This window comes from Notolabrus celidotus, chromosome 5, assembly GCF_009762535.1.
Source record: "Notolabrus celidotus isolate fNotCel1 chromosome 5, fNotCel1.pri, whole genome shotgun sequence".
Lineage (NCBI taxonomy): Eukaryota > Metazoa > Chordata > Actinopteri > Labriformes > Labridae > Notolabrus > Notolabrus celidotus.
Genome location: NC_048276.1, coordinates 30,949,401 through 30,956,073, shown reverse-complemented (window position 1 = coordinate 30,956,073; position 6,673 = coordinate 30,949,401). Strand labels below are relative to the sequence as shown.

General features: G+C 39.2%; 1 long non-coding RNA gene across 1 annotated transcript; it reads left to right on the top strand.

Annotated features, from left to right (window-relative positions):
• The first annotated feature begins 2,697 nt into the window (after positions 1 to 2,697).
• On the top strand, positions 2,698 to 3,977 carry LOC117812445. Its single transcript, XR_004631220.1, has 3 exons — positions 2,698 to 2,963; positions 3,677 to 3,791; positions 3,896 to 3,977. It is a non-coding gene; the product is annotated as an uncharacterized LOC117812445 (long non-coding RNA).
• The last annotated feature ends 2,696 nt before the right edge of the window (positions 3,978 to 6,673 follow it).

Here is a 6,673-nt window from a genome sequence, read left to right as displayed (position 1 = left end):
AGAGCCCCGGCTCCAGCATTAATATGCTAAGTGTTTATATGTTTATGCTCTCTGGCTGATTTGCTGTTAAAAACTCTCAGCATGAGAAAGAATTATTAATCAGATACCATCTTCCATGACTGCTCCATCCTGTTCTACATTAACTGTTGAATCACAGCTGTTTGTGCAGGATCTCCTCTGGGTTTGTTCTAACAAAACATGTGGCAGAGAGGAGGAGGAAGAAGTACTTTCAACTGATAGAAAAACACCTCTTTTTTTACTCTTTCTCTGATGAAACTGATGTTTTATAAACAAGATGCATAAAAGTTTGAATCTTTTTCTCAGGGAATGAAGGGAGAGTACTCCTGAACATCAAACAAACAGTGAGTAGAGCCAAGCACAAAACGTTCATCAGCATCACTTTTCAGCCAAATTAAGCCGGTGCAAAGAAATGCAGAGGCCCATTTCAGGAAGCAGGTTTGTGAAGCTAACCTGGTCAGGAGCAGGTTTTCTTCAATGAACCTTGAGTTTCTTTCTGTCTTCTGTCTCTCATGGAGATAGAACAACAGCTTCATTTCCACAGTTCTTCATCAAATCTGTATCACGTGTTAATAGAGATTCAGAGGTTGTCAATGCTATCCTACATAAAAACTAATTTTTAACATGGCATGTCCTTTTATCTGAAATATACATTGCATTGGGCAAAATAAAACAGGATATAAGTGGGAGGACACTATATGTAAAACCAGCATTATGTTCACTAATGCACACTGAAATAGCCACTGAATGCAACTGCGTGAGGTACGGCCATTAGCCGATCACGCTTAAGTCTGACCTGTTTGAACTTTTACATTTCATTTTTAGCTGCTTTCAGGCTCACTCTTATCTGCCCAGATTGCATCTGTCGTTACTTGAGAAAAAAAACACAGAAGCGAGGACCCAATTGCAGACTAACATAAATACTTTTTCAAAAGCAATCTGACAGTCTTACTGAAACGTCCGTGGAATAAAAAGAAAAAAATGTGAAACACAAGAAAAACCACTGAGAGGCACGGCACAATAAACCAACAAAGAGAGGTGACCACAGGGAAATCCACTCAGAGCAATCATAAACAGGTGTGTTAAGAAGACAGGTGAAATAATTAAACATAGAAAACAGGATATCTGTGAAGGTTCTCAGTCATCCAGGTCATGATAATAAAAAATTGAAAACATGAAGTAAAACTAATCTGGACACCCTAGGAGAATACAAAAAAATAAAACCAGAAACAACACACAAAAAGACACAAATGAAAAAACATGGGTGCTGGCACACAAATAAACATAAGAAACAAATTAAATAATTAGACCATTCAAATGTAGCTATTTTCTCCCCACTGCTACTCTCTCTTTTGCTGCTGGAGCAGTGTTTCTCTTCTTCCAGAAAACATGCTCATGCTTGCCGTACGACTGCATGTTAGGACTTCAACCTTGAGCAGGGTTGCACAGGAGGACTGCTTTTTGTTTCTCTCCATGGGCAATCACCGTATCGTAGCTCCAACAATTCTAGTAGTGTCCACTTGAGGGAGTTTCTGACTGGCTAGTTTCTCTTTCCGACACATGTTGCAAGAGGAAGGATTTTTTTTCTGGTTAAGAGTGATTCATTCATGTACACAATTTCAAAATTGGGAACCACCATCATTGGATTTTAAAATGCTTTTTCAGAAACACTGGTTGATGTCACCATGACTTCGTCCTTGTTTTATTAGTTTTCAGTCACGTTGAATCATTGTCATGCCCCAACACTAAATATTAACCCTCTCCTCAACTTAACTTAGACTACTTTGTCACCATACTGTCAGGTTAAAAGTGTCTGGTTGTGAAATTACAGAAGTTATTACCAAGCTACCAGTAGCTGATTTGCTTGCTATGTCAACAAGTTATCACTTGAGTTGTTTACATTGGTCCAAGCACACCAACCAACCATGTCTGAAGGAATACTTCATTGACCGCAACTCTGGTTGTATAAAAGTTTGTCTGAAAACTTGCTTCTTACCTGATTCATCACCTCTTAACATTTTCTATTAAAGATTATAGTCTCAATCACTAGCGTAAGTCTTCTTCAATTGTCCATTTCTCCAACCCTGGTCATATTTAGAGATAAAAATAAATCTTATATTCAGGCTATACACACATCTTGTTTGTGTCAGTACAGTAGCACACACCTTTGTGGCTATTAAAGCAACCATGCCCCGTAGACTGTATAAATAATGGACTTAGTATCCTTGACAACACCACCTGTCCCGGAGCGCTGTTTTGAAGCCAATCTACGGTGGCAGCCATTTTCGAAATGTGGAACTCAACCAGGCATAGTGTGACATAAAGAGGCGGAGTTTGAGCCTCCTAGCCCAAAGCTATGTGTTCCTGTCCGGGAGTCAAGTCAGTCATGTCCTTATTTGGGCAAAAACTTGTAATCTTTAAGAGGCTATGAGGACTTTATAAGTGATCTTGAAATAGTCTTCCCTTTATATACTGTATGTTCCTGCTCGAAATCCACGTTATAAAGTGAAATTATCAGCTCAAAAAAAGTTCATTTCTAAATGCTATTTCTGAGAACAGTCAGAAATCTCTGTCCGACCCGACCATTTCCTGCGAAAACAATGGAACAATATACAGCAGTAGCCGGATGTCCCCTTGTTTACACAATGCCGACCGACTAAGTTTAGCAGAGAGACGTGAGCAGAGTGAGAGAGGGAAGCAACAAAGTGATCGAGTGGCCTTTTCCTTGAAGAACTCGATTTATTTGAATTATTTTGAAGTTATGGTGGACACTAGAGCTGGACTGGCAGAGAACAGAGAAAGGCCAGAAGAGGTGAAGAAAGCAAACAGGAGAGTGACAGAGCCCAGTCTGAAACACCTCGGGATAGCTTCTCAGAGATGGAGAGAACTAAAGGAGTGAAAATGACTGAAAACAGATGCTGGGTGGACCCTCTTCCATGAGACAGGTATGTATATAATGTATGTATATAATGTACTGTATACATTTATGTGCTTTGGCAATAATATCTCGTTGTTCATGCCAATAAAGAAAATTTGAATTGAAAAGATATGTAATGCTGCATTTCTGTTTTAAATCACAATGTGATATTTTATTTCACTATAATAATCGTCTTCATGTAAGTCAAATGGCGTTAGCCACATGGCTAGCTCGTTAGCATTATCTGCATGTATTGAGCAAAGCTAGCACCTATAAGCTGTCTGTGATAATGTGCAATACAGCCATACAGTCTATGATTACAGCCCACATGCTGCAGGTATAACACAGTAGTCTGTGATAATGTGCATTAAAGCCCACATGCTGCAGGTATAACACAGTAGTCTGTGTGCTCTGCGTGGTGAGGGTTGAGTTATTAGATGTATACTGTTCTCAAAGTTGCGTGTAGTTACACAGTGATAAAACACAAGGATCCCCTAATGTTAGCTCTTAAAAGTCAGAGGGTTAGTAGTCATGTTGATCACCATCCAGCTTTTTGTTTGCTAGTTATCTTCACTCATTACTCTGCCTCAGTGTGAACAAGACCCTGAAATGCTTTTATACATAACCACAGGCTAACTAAACATTATCACTTAGATTTCAGTAAGTATAATGTAGTATTCTGTATTCTCCCAGGATTTTATTGAACAATACATTATGTGTTTCACTGTGATGTCTCCTCAGATAATGTGGCATCGTGTCTTCCTCCATGTCAGAGACCAGCTCAGCTGCTCTTTTGGAAGCTGTGATCATGGGCCACTTGATGAGAGCAGCAGAGATAAGCCATGGATGGTGTGAGGTGAGTTGTCAGACTATATGATTATGTTTTAGATCTCTACACTGAGTCTCAAAAACTGAGCTGATGATTTAATCCTACAATGTTCTTCATTATGTTTTACACAGACTCTCCATCACATCAGGCTTGTGCATCCATCATCCTAGATAAACGCTGGCTGAAGGTTGTGAAGAAGTTTACCAATTTTCAGTAAGATGAACGTATTTCAAGACAAAATCATTCATTGATAAATCTTACTAATATAAATGATGGCAATGACTGATGAACTGTCTGTCCCTTTACAGCACAACACCAGACCTGGAATCCTTTCAGAACCACATCCTCTTGTATGCTGCAAAATGCTTTTCATTCAGCTCACCAGTGTATGAGGCGCACACTCCTCTGGCACCACACCCACAGGCCTGCAGCCCAGGACTCTGATGGTAACAATGTGAGTGATGGCATTAATACTAAAAGTTTCTTTTTAAACATTTCTCTGCCTTCATTACAAAATGCATTCATAAACACACAACATTACTAAAATATTTGCTATTTACCTGTTTGAAATTTTAAAAACATGGGAGGAAAAAATCATTCACTAAAGTTGAATTATAAATTCTGTATTATGACGGGAACAAAAGCTACTACAACAAGACGACCAAAACATGGAGCATCTACAGTGAAGAAGCCATAAGACTGCAGAACTGTAGTCTCTCATGTAACTTTACATCCCTCATTTTCAGAAAGAAATCGGTGGAAGATGGTTGAAATCTGGGAAGAGACTTCCCAAAACAAGAACACTAAGACCTGATGACCAAAAGAGACTTGGACATCTTCCTGGGATTCCTCCACCACCTACAACAGAACTAGCACAAGCATGCATCCAACGCAGAGAAGTTTGTACACATGTAGGCATAATTTTCTCGCATCACTTACATGACAAACAAGAATAAATATTATTTATCTCATATCTTCTCTTTCGCTCTTACAGAACCTGCCTGTATGAAAAGTGTAAAGTTGCATCATCATACACCGTGTTACAGATATGTAAATATGTAAAGAACTGTAAATATTGTTCATTGAAAATAAAACACAAGACTGTTTAAAGAAAAAAAACTTTATTTGCATTCACTTGGCTCAAAGTAAAATAATAAATAGGTCAAAAGTAATTTGCATTGTCAATATAAGTATAAAGTACTTGGTATTATAGAAGCAAGTCAGTGTGTTTTATTGAGGTGTGAGAGGTAGATACGACCTGCTTGTTTTACCTTTCTTGCTTTTATATAATTGATACAAGTCTGCAGAGTATAAACCCAGTGCCCTGAGCGTCTAGATATGCGTCTCTTATTCTTCATACAGTGCAGCTATGGATCCCCACTCTGTTGCCCTCACATAAAATCCATGCTGCCACAACACATGACGCCTGTATACTGTTTATCTGTATTGCCTTCGTTCCACGCCTGGCTCCGGGTCTTCATCATTAGCAAAGTGTCATTCCATGCAGCATGGGCCAGATGCAGAACCTCTCCCCCTTCCTCTGACACCATCACCTCTCCCTCTCCCCTTCCTCTGTCCACTGCTGAAAGCTCAGGTTCAGTCCAGCTGGAGAAGGAGTGTGTTGTCCCCTCTGTTTCAGTGCTGAGGTCCTGCTTTGAGATAGTGTGTGAAATAAATGCAGATACATGTTAGCTAATTCAATTTTTCAAATGAAAGTAAATGGTATTTAAAAATAATGCTAATGGCTGTAAAATTGAACATCTGCATATAATACAAATAGCTCTGTACATAGGAGGTCTATGAAGATACTCTCACAGAAACAATGGTTATTATTTCAAACTTACTTTAGTAGTTATTTACTTTGGCCCTGCTATGTAACTATCCAATCATACGAACGAAATACTCTGAATAGATTACTGTGATGATAAGGTGCCACCATAGATAATAACATATACATACGACTAAGGTATAATAATGCTATGCTATGAGCTATGAGCTAAAGCGTCTTCTGTCAAGCATCGTTACAGACAGCAGCTAAACAAGGGCTGAGCAAGGTCAGAGTAAGATGACTGTGGACAGGTTATAATGTTTATACTGGTGTGTGAATGCTTTACTGCTCTAAGAGGACTAAAGAATTAAAACGTGTATATTTACATTATTCAGACTCGTCTCAGGGCACCGGGCTGTGAGGAGTAACGTTACACAGATAGTCTGCTCACATGCTGTAAACTAAACTACGGTACATAAAGTGTTTACAAAGTTTACTTGTTGTCACTTTTCAGACAATAACGCTACGTAAATACAGATAAATACTTTACCTCGTCGCTTTGCATCCTGCAAAAAGTTGTCTTGCACGTAGAAAAGTAGAGTTAAAAAGACGATCCGTTCTCCATCTTTTGCTCCCAAAACAAATGCACGCCTTCGTAAGAGGCACGTCTTTGCGACAGTGGGTGAGGGTGCTCATGGGAAATTGTGTCTTTATCCCGGAAAAACACTACCGATTCAGTCCAAAGGTGTCACTGCAAACAACGCCCGACAGAAAGTCCTCATAGCCCCTTTAATTTCTTCTAAACAGTTGCGTTAGAAAAAAGTTCACCCCTGTACAGTGTGTGCCAATAGAGAAATTAGCTACGTAGAGCCAAGCCATTTTTTGAACCAGGCTGTAAACATATTTATTAATGCTGCAAAGATCGTCTTTTTTGAATTGGTGTCTATTTGGTTTCCGGTGTTTCTGGAGCAAGCCTCAAGCGGATTCCCGATGAATTGCGGTTTATAACACTTCCGCATGGGCTGCACAGTTAGAGACCAGAGATTGCCGCTTGCCTTTAACATGGGATCTTTAAGGCAGATGTAACAGGTCAGTAATATTAAGATTCAACTCAACTCAACTTTATTTATAAAGCACTTTA